At 44.6% G+C, this 13,978-nt stretch overlaps 1 protein-coding gene across 3 annotated transcripts in view; it reads left to right on the top strand.

Moving 5' to 3' along the window:
* Positions 1-13,978, top strand: part of bbox1 (butyrobetaine (gamma), 2-oxoglutarate dioxygenase (gamma-butyrobetaine hydroxylase) 1) — a 188,583-nt gene that overhangs the window by 460 nt on the left and 174,145 nt on the right. The window contains exon 1 of one of the 3 annotated variants that reach the window (XM_078221038.1): positions 38-119. The exons of 1 other annotated variant lie outside the window; for it this stretch is intronic. The gene's annotated coding sequence lies outside the window, so the exon portion shown is untranslated. Of the gene's footprint in view, positions 1-37; positions 120-535; positions 971-13,978 lie in introns of those variants that run through there. One more of the 3 variants, XM_078221037.1, reaches the window with a different exon arrangement.

Here is a 13,978-nt window from a genome sequence, read left to right as displayed (position 1 = left end):
CGGCGGGAGCGGGGAGGGAATGCGCACGCGCAGTTCCCGGCGGGGCCGGGGAGAGGTCACCCGGTTCCGCGCCGGGCCGTTGATTGGTAGACTGGAGTCGGCCCCTCGCACGGCGATTGGTGGGTCGGTACTGTCAAGCGCGGGAGTGGAGAGCGCGCACGCGGGGTGACAGTTGTGGGAGGGGGAGCGCGTGCGCGCGCGGGGTGACAGTTGGGGGAGGGGGAGCGCGCGCGCGCGCGGGGTGACAGTTGGGCAGCAGAGATGACGACACGTTCACCGCCATCCTACAGTGGCGCAATACAAATCAAGGCACAACACCGCGGATGCTGGATGTGTTTTAATGTTTATTTATTAGTCACAAATAGACGTGCAGGAACACTGCAATGAAGTCACTGTGAAAATCCCAGTGTCCTCACACTCCGGCGCCTGTTCGGGTACACGGAGGCAGAATTTAGCACGGCCAATGGACCTAACCAACATTTGGACTGTGGGAGGAAACTGGAGCAAACCCACACAGAACTTTCCAACAGTCACCCAAGGCTGGAATTGAACCCGGATCCCTTGCCCTCAGGGGCAGTGGTGCTAACCACTGTGCCACCATGCCACACACAATGGAAACACAAAAATGCTGGCAATATTCAGTGGCTCTGACAACGTCTGTGGACAGATTTAAGGATTTGCAACGATGCATAGAGTAACTCACCTGACTCCCCAAAGGCACAGATTAGGAGTGTGATGGCATACTTTCCACTTGTCTGGATGAGTGCAGCTCCAACACTCAAGAAACTTGGCACCATCCAGGACAAAGCAGCCCTGCTTATTTGGCATCTCTTTCCACCACCTTGACCATTCATTCCCACCCCCAATGCACAGCAGCAGCTATGTGCCCCATCTACAGGATGTATGGCAGCAACTCACTGAGGCTTCTTCGACAATATTTTCATAACCCGCCACTCCTAACAACTGGAAGGTAAAGTCACCATCGTCCCAGATGACGATAGGTGCTTTGACTTATTTGATTTGTATTAGTATACAGTGAAAAGTATTGTTTCTTGCACACCATTCATGGAGAAGGAACAGGGAGAGTGCAGAATGTAGTTGGTTGCAGTCATAGCTAGGGTGTAGAGAAAGATCGACTTAATGCGAGGTAGGTCTATTCAAAAGTCTGATGGCAGCAGGGAAGAAGCTGTTCTTGAATTGGTTGATACGTGATGTCAGACTTTTGTCTCTTTCTCCGACGGTAGAAGTCGGAAGAGAGTATGTCCGGGGCATGTAGGGTCCATAATTATGCTGGCTGCTTTTCGAAGGCAGTGGGAAGTGTAAACAGTGTCAATGGATGAGAGGCTGGTTTGAGTGATGGACTGGACTTCATCAACAACCCTTTGTAGTTTCTTGTGATCTTGGGCAGAGCAGGAGCCATACCAAGCTGTGATACAACCAGAAAGAATGCTTTCTAAGGTGCATCTGTAAAAGTTGTAAAGAGTCACAATGGACATAAAGTTTATTTATTAGTGTGACAAGGAGGCTTACATTAACACTGCAATGAAGTTAGTGAAAATCCCCTCATCTCCACACTCCGGTGCTACCAAATTTCCTTAGTCTTCTGAAAAAAATGGTGGACTTTGACTATAGTGTTGACATGGGGGGGCGGGGGGGCGGGGAGTTGAAAGAGAGAGAAGAGAACTAGGACAGGTTCTTGGTGATCTGGACACCTAAAAACCTGAAGCTCTCAACCAGTTCTACTTCATCCCCATTGCTGTAGACAGGGACATATCCTCATTCAGAATGGAAATTGAACTCATTGTGTTGGTGTTGCTCTGCATTACTATCCTGCCAACTGAGCTAAACCAACACCCAGGGCATGGAACACTGGCACCTGCAAGTTCCTCTCCATAAGAAATACAAGTATATTGTGCCCAGGCATGACTCTCAACCCCTGGGGCCGTAGGCCTCTCCACACTTCTGACATGTCATCACAACTGGATTTGGAAACTAGTAGCAATTTGCACTGGCATGACGTCACTCTGCCTGGGGAGAGAAAAAACTGTTGTGGGTGAATGTAATGATATCAAGTTCATTAATTTAAATACATAAATCTAATAACTGGAAATCAGCTTCATGCCCTCACTGGGCATGAACCTGATTGTCACCAGCAATGATTGGTGGGGGAAGACAACCTCAAAACAGATCTCGCTGGCACAAATGCTGTAGCAGCAACAGGGTTGTTAGATCACAGCCACTAACTCGGTCATCATTTACAAGTTTAAGTCTTATACTGGTCTGTGTATACTTGGCATTTTCATTGTAAATATGGATAGAGGAGTTAGTATGAAATAAATTCAACAAAGTGCCTTGTAATGTTTTATTATGTCAAAGGTGCTATATAAATACAAGTTGTTGTTACACCCATCATATAATTTATTATATTGCTGCTGAAACCCTTGGGCATACTTTGGTTACTTTCAGGCTTAACTATTCCAATGCATTCCTTGGATGCTCAGCTACCCTTGTAAACCTGAACTGATTCAAACACTGCTGCTCATCATCCAATTTGCACTCCAATCAGCCTGCACTTGCCAACTACTTTGACCAGCTCGGTTTTAGAAGTTCTCATCTTGTATTTTAAATAAATTTTATAGCCTTACTCCTCCCTACCTCTGTAACCTCCTACCAGCCCTGCAATCCTTTAAGGTCTCTGCACCCCTTACACATCTTTGATTCCAATCTTTTTAGTAGGTTGTTATCTCTAAACTCATTTTGTTTAGTAAACTTTAGTTAACTATAATTACAAAAGATTGTTAGATCTGAGCAATTCACTAACTTTGAAATATTTCAGATACAGAAATAATAGATGCTAGATACGAGTATATGGTTGAGAATATCAGTTCAGAATTGATCAACTGTAATAATGTTAAAATAAGATAACATTACCAGGCCACCTTGTTTTGTACAAAAGCCTTTAATTGCAATCTACATTTGGCCAGAGCCTCAACAGCTGGTGGCCAAGTCTCTGATTAAATAGTTATGGAAAAGTTTCCAGTGTTTCTGTTGAACTAGGAAGTTTGGTTCTTCTTTTGGTGCTTTCATGAGAGGCCAAAAGTAAAGTAAATTTCTTGTTGTTCTAAATAATTAGAAAACATCTTGCACATTAAAAACATTAAGCTTTTATTGATAACAATATCCAGTCAATGAAATTCCACTGTCTTCAGCATTTAGACCTTTCACCAAGTAGGGGTGAGGGAATCATTGCACCAGGTTTACACCCCAAAAATCTATGTCCTCAGTTTTCCTTGACCTTTGTCCCATTCCAAGATGGAACTGGTGGCACAGTGGTTAGCATTGCTGCCTCAGTGCCAGCTTGGGTCACTCTGTGCAGAGTCTGCCCATTGTGCCTGCATGGGTTTCCTCCCACAGTCCAAGAGATGTGCTGGTTAGATGCATTGGCTAGGCCTCAGTTTACCAGAACAGGTGTCGGAGTGTTGGGACTAGAGGATTTTCACAGTAACTTCATTGCAGTGTTAATGTAAGCCTATTTGTGACACTAATGAATAAACTTTAAAACCTGCAGAGTTCCAAATACTTGCTGTGCAGTAAGTACAGGTTAGAAGGTGGAACTGAGGAGCTTTTAAATTGGAGTAGTGATCATTGCAGTTGAGTTCAACCTCTTGGAGTTGCTTCCAATTATCCTTCGACAACCCTTCCTCATTTGACAGGAACCCATGACCTCTATTATTTGGAACGACAAGGGCAGCAGACTCATTGAACATCACCTGCAGGTTCTCCAAGCCACACTATTCTGACTTGGAACTATAAATCGCTGTTATTTACAGTCAGTGGTTTATAATCATGGAACTTCCTTCCAAACACCAGCAAAGTACATACACCCTTGATTGTATCAATTTAACAAAGCAGCTCATCACAACCTTCTCAAGCACAATTAGGGATGGGTGCTAGCTGGCCTAGCCAGTGCCACCCACAACCTGTGAAAAAAAATATAAATCACATTAGTTAGCACTATTGCCTCACAGCGCCAGGGACCCAGGTTCAATTCTTGCCTTGGGTGACTGTGGAGTTTGCATGTTCTCCCTGTGGCTGCATGGGTTTCCTCCCACAGTCCAACAATATTAAAGGAGCAGATCAGAAACTCCAAAGTATATTATGAAGTTAACCTAGATCCTAACTTTTACATTTGATTTTGACATTAGTGTGAGCATAAGGTGTTTCACTCCAAGTATGAAACAAGTCAACCACAACGAGGCTTTTATCAAAACAAGTTTTATTTAACAGTTGAAATGTAACAAAGAATTAGCATAAATTTTACTAGTTAAATACTTAAACATGACAAAATATCATTCTTAACAACTGGCTATCTCTATTGGTTCAATTTAACTGTATCCCCCATAGGCATTAATCCTTTCTTTAGAAACAGTTAGCACAGAAACCAAAGATGCTTACATAAATACTCGATTTCCAGCCTTCTAACACTTCTGGAGAGTGATCCAGACAAACACCCGTCTTCATGCAGCAACTTCGAGAAAACCCCAGCCCCGACAGTAGAATCAGAGGAAAAGACTTATTTCTTGGCAGATTTCATTCTCCACTCCAAACAGAGCAAGAAATACAGAGAAAGCAACCTCTAAATATCTCAAAGCAAACTGCCTCGAGTTCTGTGAAAGTCTCGCTGTACCCAGTCAAAGGACCTTGTACACCAACCTAAATCAAGCACTACTCTGCAATATCCTAGGCAAAAACCACAAAGTAGAACCCTACATTAGTTCAGATTTAAAAAACATTGGAGCAATCAAGATCAATTATGTTGCTGCAATAATAGTGTTTTTGGATCCAGCCAAAACGATTCTGATAAAATGGAAGGGACTAGTAAACACACAGCATGAAACATGACTAAAATACTGTCTTAAAAGCACAGTATTGTCACAAGATGTGCAGGTTAGGCAGATTGGCCATGTTAAATTGCCCCTTATGTCCCAAGGTGTAGATTAGGGGGATTCACAGGGTAACTCTTTTAAGGTACCAACGTAATAAACTAACTCAAATTAACTGAGGGACAAAGTAAAAGGGGCAGCTCCCCAAAAGGAAGGGGGGGAACAACCCGAACCAAAAACAAAGTTGAAAGAAAACTTAAAACGTCAAACCAAAAGGTGATTATCGGGGTCGATAATACACCCCAGCCCCTGCAGCGCCCAGCAGTCACGGAAGGTGTCAACCACGCCCGTGGACACCGCATGCTCCCTCTCCAGAGACACCTGGCCGCAAATGTAGCCGCGGTAGAGGGGCAGACAGTCGGGATGGATGGCCCCGTCGATCGTCCGCTGCCTGGACCTATTGATGGCGCGTCTCGCCAGGCCCAGGTTCACGAGGAGGTCAGCATCCCGACCCGCCCCTCTCCGCACATATGTGGGGTTACAGGGATAGGGCCTGGGTAAGATGCTGTCAGAGTCAGTGCAAACTCAATAGGCCAAATGGCCTCCTTCTGCACTGTAGAGATTCTAGAAGGCTGAAACCCTCACAATCTTAAAACTAGAAATGCTGAGTGGCTGATATTGCAAAGGCTATGGGTCTTGACAATATTCCAGCAATAGTACTGAAGACTTGTGCTCCAGAACCTCTTCAACCCCAGCAAAGTTGTTCTAGTACAGCTACTGTAAGTTCCAGTTATTATTTGAACTTAAAATGTTTGTTGTGTTCATTTTAGACTTTAACTATTAGGCTAAAAAGGCAGTTTGGTGAAGCAAGTCAGGATTTTTAAAATAAGTTGTAGATTAATACTTCCAAAAGTAGGGCAGGACTTGACTAGCATGCTACAGCTCTTGCTTTCTGGTTCATCCTTAGGTGCAAGTTGTTACTTGGGGCGGGATTTTCTTTGCACATCCAAAGACTAGAAATCCCACCCAAGGTCAGCAGACCTTTAAATGGTTTGCCAAATCTTCTACCCCCACTCACGACAATTCCCATAGCAGGCAGGACAGGAATTTTCCAGCCTTGCTCTCTGTTCTCCCCCCATAATTTCTGCTTTCCTGTAAACAGCAAACTCTTTCAAAGTTGGTCAGTGAAAGCTGCTGTTTATTAACTGCTTACAGCATGATCAATCATGTTATTGGCTTAAGGGATACATGATCATCCTGTGATTGGCCCAAGTGGCGCATGATCAGTCTCTGATTGGTTTCTCAAGGGTGTAATCATCTATTGATTTCATTTCTCATTGGCCCTTAACTGGTCCTGGAAGGTGTCAATTACTTGTAGGACCATTGCTCTCATTAAAGTTTGTTTCTGTTACTTCCTCCTTGTTAAGATAAAATGTTTTATGATATCTTCCTTATCTATTTGTTCAGGATGTGGGAAAATATGCTTTCATGCCCCCATCATTGATGTCATTGTCTCAGACTTTTGTTTAATTAGTATGATCAGACCCCAATCAATGACTGTTTTAGAGGCCATTTTGGGTGATGTTATTTATCACTGGTTTCTTGGAATGAGTTATTTTGTTTTTAAAACAAAGGATAGAGTGATAAAGTTCCTTATTATCTTAAAACTAATAAAGAAGATTACAAAGTGGGTATTGGTTAGAATTTATATAACAAAGAACAATACAGCACAGGAACAGGCCCATCGGCCCTCCAAGCCTGCGTCGCTCATGTGCCCAACTAGACCATTCGTTTGTATCCCTCTATTCCCAGTCTGTTCATGTGGCTATCTAGATAAGTCTTAAACGACCCCAGCATGTCCGCCTCAATCACCTTACTTGGCAGTGCATTCCAGGCCCCCACCACCATCTGTGTAAAATACGTCCCCCTGACATCTGTGTTGAACCTTGCCCCCCTCACCTTGAACCCGTGACCCCTTGTGTTCGTCACCTCCGACCTGGGAAAAAGCTTCCCACTGTTCACCCTATCTATGCCCTTCATAATTTCATACACCTCTATTAGGTCGCGCCTCATCCTCGGTCTTTCCAGGGAGAACAACCCTAGTTTACCCAATCTCTCCTCATAGCTAAGACCCTCCATACCAGGCAACACCCTGGTAAACCTTTTCTGTACTCTCTCCAAAGCCTACACGTCCTTCTGGTAGTGTGGCAACCAGAACTGGACGCAGTATTCCAAATGTGGCCTAACCAACGTTCTCTACAGCTGCAACATCATATGCCAACTTTTATATTCTATACCCCGTCCAATAAAGGCAAGCATGCCATATGCCTTCTTGACCACCCTCTCCACCTGTGCTGCCACCTTTAAGAATCTGAGGACTTGTACACCCAGGTCCCTCTGTGTGTCTATACTCCTGATGGTTCTGCCATTTATTGTATAGCTCCCCCTTACATTAGATCTACCGAAATGCATCACTTCGCATTTATATGGATTAAATTCCATCTGCCATTTCTCCGTCCAATGTTCCAGCCTATCTATATCCTGCTGTATTCTCTGACAATGTTCATCACTATCCGCAACTCCAGCAATCTTCGTGTCGTCCGCAAACTTACTGATCACACCAGCTACATCTTCCTGCAAATCATTTATATATATCACAAACAACAGAGGTCCCAGTACAGAGCCCTGCGGAACACCACTAATTGGGAAACCATGCAGACGCTACGACAACGGATGAATGAACACCGCTCGACAATCACCAGGCAAGACTGTTCTCTTCCTGTGGGGGAGCACTTCAGCAGTCATGGGCATTCAGCCTTGGATCTTCAGGTAAGCGTTCTCCAAGGCGGCCTTCACGACACACGACAGCGCAGAGTCACTGAGCAGAAACTGATAGCCAAGTTCCGCACACATGAGGACGGTCTAAACCGGGATGTTGGATTTATGTCACATTATCAGTAACCCCCACAGCTTGCCTCCTGGACTTGCACAATTTCACAAGCTGTACTGTCTGGAGACAATACACATCTCTTTAACCTGTGTTGAATGCTCCCTCCACCCACATTGTCTGTACATTTAAGACCTGGCTGGCTGTAGAGATTTGCATTCTAATCAGTATTCTGTAATTTGATTTCTGTGTCTGTGCCCTGTTTGAGAACAGAGACCACTCCATCTGACGAAGGAGCATTGCTCCGAAAGCTTATGGTATTTGCTACCAAATAAACCTGTTGGACTTTAACCTGGTGTTGTGAGACATCTTACTGTGCTTACCCCAGTCCAACGCCGGCATCTCCACATCATGAACACCACTAGTCACAGACCTCCAAACGGAAAAAGACCCCTCCACTGTTTCCCTCTGTCTTCTATGGCTAAGCCAGTTCTCCACCCATCTAGCTAGCTCACGTTTTATCCCGTGAGATTTAACCTTTTGCACCAGCCTGCCATGAGGGACCTTGTCAAACGCTTTACTAAAATCCATATAGATGACATCCACGGCCCTTCCCTCGTCAATCATTTTTGTCACCTCCTTAAAAAACTCAACCAAATTTGTGAGGCATGACCTCCCTCGTACAAAACCATGCTGTCTATTGCTAATGAGATTATTCAGTTCTAAATGCACATATATCCTATCTCTAAGAATCTTTTCCAACAATTTCCCTACCACGGACGTCAAGCTCACTGGCCTATAATTACCCGGGTTATCCTTGCTACCCTTCTTAAATAACGGGACCACATTTGCTATCCTCCAATCCTCTGGGACCTCACCTGTGTCCAGTGAAGAGACAAAGATTTCTTTTAGAGGCCCAGCAATTTCATCTCTTGCCTCCCTGAGGAGTCTAGGATAGATGCCATCCGGCCCTGGGGACTTGTCTGTCTTAATGTTTCCTAAAAAACCGAACACTTCCTCCCTTGTAATTGAGATTTTTTCTAACGGGTCAACACATCTCTCTGAGACACTACCAGTCAACATGTCCCTCTCCTTTGTGAATACTGATGCAAAGTATTCGTTTAGGATCTCTCCTACTTCCTTTGGTTCTAAGCATAATTCCCCTCCTTTGTCCCTGAGAGGTCCGATTCTTTCCCTAACAACCCTCTTGTTCCTAACGTATGTATAAAATGCCTTAGGATTCTCCTTAATCCTGTCTGCCAAGGACATTTTGTGACCCCTTTTTGCCCTTCTAACTCCCTGTTTGAGTACTTTTCTACTTTCCCTGTATTCCTCCAGTGCTCCATCTGTTTTTAGCTGCCTGGACCTAATTTTTGCCTCTTTTTTCTTTTTGATTAGACCCACAATTTCACTGGTTATCACGGCTCCCGAATCCTACCTTTCCTATCCTTCCTCTTTACAGGCACATGCCTGTCCTGCAGTCCTATCAACTGCTCCTTAAAAGACTCCCATATGCCAGATGTGGATTTACCCTCGAATAGCCTCTCCCAATCAACAGCCACCAAATCCTGCCTAATCCAGCTGTAGTTAGCCTTCCCCCAATTCAGCACCTTACCCATAGGACAACACTTATCTTTTTCCATTACTATTCTAAAGTTTACAGAATTGTGGTCACTATTTGCCACATGTCCCCCTACTGAAACTTTGATGACCTGACCGGGCTCATTCCCCAGTCCTAGGTCCAGTATAGCCCCCTCTCTATTTGGACTGTCAACATATTGTTCCAAAGAACCTTCCTGTACGCATTTTATAAATTCTTTCCCGTCCAGGCCTCCAGCCCTAAGCGATTTCCAGTCTATACAACAGAAATTAAAGTCTCCCACTACGACAACCCTATTTTTTCTGCACCTGTCCAGAATCTCCTTACATTTCCGTTCCTCAGCTTCCCGTGGGCTGTTGGGAGGCCTGTAGTATACCCCCAGCATAGTGACTGCGCCCTTCCTGTTTCTGAGCTATGTAGGATATATATAGAATATAATGAGCAAGATTGGTTGCAATATCTGCTTTTATTTGAGATAAGACAGCATGTGATGTCTGGGAACATGGATTCATCAGTCCAGATGTCTATTTGACCCATAGGATCCAGTATATCCTGTAAAATGTCATTAAAATAGTTGCCTATCAATGTGTTTTTTTTCCTGAGAGAACTGCTTTTTCATAGTATGTCTTTGTTGGATCTGATGTGGAGATGCCGGCGTTGGACTGGGGTAAACACAGTAAGAAGTCTCACAACACCAGGTTAAAGTCCAACAGGTTTATTTGGTAGCAAATACCATAAGCTTTCGGAGCACTGCTCCTTCGTCAGATGGAGTGGAAATGTGCTCTCAAACAGTGCACAGACACAGAAATCAAGTTACAGAATACTAATTAGAATGCGAATCTCTACAGCCAGCCAGGTCTTAAAGGTACAGACAATGTGGGTGGAGGGAGCATTAAACACAGGTTAAAGAGATGTGTATTGTCTCCAGACAGAACAGCTAGTGAGATTCTGCAAGACCAGGGGGAAAGCTGTGTGGGTTACTGATAATGTGACATAAATCCAACATCCCGGTTTAGGCCGTCCTCATGTGTGCGGAACTTGGCTATCAGTTTCTGCTCAGCGACTCTGCGCTGTCGTGTGTCGTGAAGGCCGCCTTGGAGACCGCTTACCTGAAGATCCAAGGCTGAATGCCCGTGACTGCTGAAGTGCTCCCCCACAGGAAGAGAACAGTCTTGCCTGGTGATTGTCGAGCGGTGTTCATTCATCCGTTGTCGTAGCGTCTGCATGGTTTTCCCAATGTACCATGCCTCGGGACATCCTTTCCTGCAGCGTATCAGGTAGACAACGTTGGCCGAGTTGCAAGAGTAGGTACCGTGTATCTGGTAGATGGTCTCACGTGAGATGATGGCATCCGTGTCGATGATCCGGCACGTCTTGCAGAGGTTGCTGTGGCAGGGTTGTGTGGTGTCGTGGTCACTGTTCTCCTGAAGGCTGGGTAGTTTGCTGCGGACAATGGTCTGTTTGAGGTTGCGTGGTTGTTTGAAGGCAAGAAGTGGGGGTGTGGGGATGGCCTTGGCGAGATGTTCGTCTTCATCAATGACATGTTGAAGGCTCCGGAGGAGATGCTGTAGCTTCTCCGCTCCGGGGAAGTACTGGACGACGAAGGGTACTCTGTCCACCGTGTCCCGTGTTTGTCTTCTGAGGAGGTCGGTGCGGTTTTCGCTGTGGCGCGTCGAAACTGTTGATCGATGAGTCGAGCGCCATATCCTGTTCTTATGAGGGCATCTTTCAGCGTCTGGAGGTGTCTGTTGCGATCCTCCTCATCCGAGCAGATCCTGTGTATTCAGAGGGCTTGTCCGTAGGGGATGGCTTCTTTTACGTGTTTAGGGTGGAAGCTGGAGAAGTGGAGCATCATGAGGTTATCCGTGGGCTTGCGGTACAGTGAGGTGCTGAGGTGACCGTCCTTAATGGAGATGCGTGTGTCCAAGAATGCAACCGATTCCGGAGAGTAGTCCATGGTGAGTCTGATGGTAGGATGGAACTTGTTGATGTCATCATATAGTTGTTTCAGTGATTGCTCACCATGACTCCAAAGGAAGAAAATGTCATCGATGTATCTAGTGTATAGCATCGGTTGAAGGTCCTGTGCGGTGAAGAAGTCTTGTTCGAACCTGAGCATGAAGATGTTGGCATATTGAGGTGCGAATTTTGTCCCCATGGCTGTTCCGTGTCTCCGTGGATCTGTCAGTGCTTGAAGTAAGTCAATTAAAAATACAGAAAGCTTTACAAAACTTACAGAAATTATACGAAGTCTATATAAAACAATGCTCGAAAGTGATTGGTGTGCCAAATATACCAGAACACATTCAACTAATACATATTAAAATTTAAAAGAAGTATGGAGTTACAAAAACTAATTATAGAACTTAATTCAAACTTACAAAATCAAAGAATGTGACATGCTGTGAAAGAAAGTGACTTATTTAAAATATTTCAACTTCAATTGCACTAATTTAATTTAACTGCACAAGGCTGAATGTTTAAACACTTGATTTTCTTTGCACAATAGGTCTTTGAATTTAGAGAATGCAGCTGATAATTTTAACTGCATGGGAAGTGCCTGGTTCCATGCCAGTACTGTTCAACATTGGCGTCTTGCATCACTGGCTTAAGGGCTATAAGTTTTTCCTCCCTTGTCAATTGTGAGTGTGATGCTAAGACCAAGTCATTTGATGAGCTAGTGTCCCAGAATTCGGCATACAATTATATTGGGTTGACATACTTTGATTTGACTAATGCCCAAAACTAAACTACAAACTAGTTGCAAATAACTATCAGAATTAACCTTTCCCACACTACAACACTGGCACCTACCCGGCATTGTGGAAAATTGCCCAGGTATGTGCTGTACATGAAAAACAGGACTCGAAACATAGAATCATAGAATTTCTACAGCACAGAAGGAGGCCATTCGACCCATCGAGTCTGCATCGACCACAATCCCACCCAGGCCCTATGCTCGCAACCTCATATATTTACCCTTGCTAATCCCCCAATACTCCGGGGTAATTTGACATCTTTGGAGTTTGGAAATGTTGACTCTGTACTCTCTTCATATATGCTGTTAGCTTTGCTGAGATTTTCCACCATTTTCTGTTTTTGCAGCAAATTATTGCCCTATCAATTTACTCTTGATTGTTAGTAAAGTGATGGAAGGGATCATCAATAGTGCTATCAAGCGGCACTTGCTTAGCAGTAAAATGCTCACTGCCACTCAATTTGGGTTCCATCAGGGTCACTCAGCTCCTGACCTCATTGCAGCTTTAGTCCAAAATGGACAAAAGAGCTGACTTCCAGAGATGAGGTGAGAGTGACTGCCCGTGACATCAGGACAGCATTTGACTGAGTATGGCATCAAGAAGCCCAAGGATTATTGGAATCAATGAGAACCAGGGGCACACTGTCTGCTGGTTGGAATCATACCTGGCACAAAGGAAGATGGTTGTGATGGTTGTGGGTCAATCATCTCAGTTCTAGGACATTACTGCAGGAGTTCCTCAGAGTAATGTGTTAGGCTCAATTGACTTCGACTGCTCCATCACTGACCTTCCTTCTATCATTCGGTCAGAAGGGGGGATGTTCGTTGATGATTGCACTATGTTTCGCACCATTGGCGACTCCTCGGATACTGAAGCAGTCCATATTCAAATGCAACAAGGCCTGGACAATATCCAGGCTTGGGCTGACAAGTGGCATCGTGCCACACAAGTGTCAGGTAATGACCATCTACAACAAGAGAGGATTTAAAAATTGCCCCTTGACAATCAATGGCATTGGCATCACTGAACCTCCATCTGTCAACATCCTGGCGGTCACCTTTGACCAGAAACTGAACTGGACTAGCCATATAAATATCGTGGCTACTAGAGTAGGTCAGAGGCTGCTAATTCACCTTCTGACTCCCCAAATCCCTTCCATCATCTACAAGCCCAAGTATGACTGAATACTTTCCACTTCCCTGGATGAATGCAGCTCCAACCAAATTCAAGTATCCTGACATCATCCAGGACAAAGAGCTCACTTGATTGGCATCCCTTCCACAAACATTTACTCTCTCCACATCTGACAAACAGTGGCAGCAGTGTAAGATGCATTGCTGGAATTCACCAAGGCTCCTTGGGCAGTATGTTCCAAACCCACAACTGCTACCATCTGGAAGGACATGGGCAGCCACGTGGGAACACCACCATCTGGAGGTTCCCTTGCAAGTCATTCACCATCCTGACTTGGAAATATATCTTCATTTTTTCATTGTCACTGGGTCAAAACCCTGGAACACCCTCCCTAACAGCATTGGGTGTGTACCTACACCACAGAGACCACAGGGGTCAAAAAGGCAGCTTACCACCACCTTCTCAAGGGAAACTAGGGATGGGAAATAAATGTGGCCTAGTCAGCAAAGTCCACACCCCATAGATAAATTTTTTAAAAGATCTAGAAGCCGACCGTTTAAATCAGCTTTGCGACTCTGCCTTCTCAAATAGTTGAAATTAATCTAGTTGTTCCACATTAAACCAAATCAAAAATGTATCTGCATTCTTTTACTCCCTACCCCAAATCCCAAAATGGAACCCCTTTTGTCAAGTCGCAAACTAGTTTCTGGTTAGA

The sequence above is a fragment of the Mustelus asterias genome, chromosome 9 (assembly GCF_964213995.1).
Source record: "Mustelus asterias chromosome 9, sMusAst1.hap1.1, whole genome shotgun sequence".
Lineage (NCBI taxonomy): Eukaryota > Metazoa > Chordata > Chondrichthyes > Carcharhiniformes > Triakidae > Mustelus > Mustelus asterias.
Note: the sequence above shows the minus strand (reverse complement) of the source record. Positions and strands in the feature narration are given on the sequence as shown.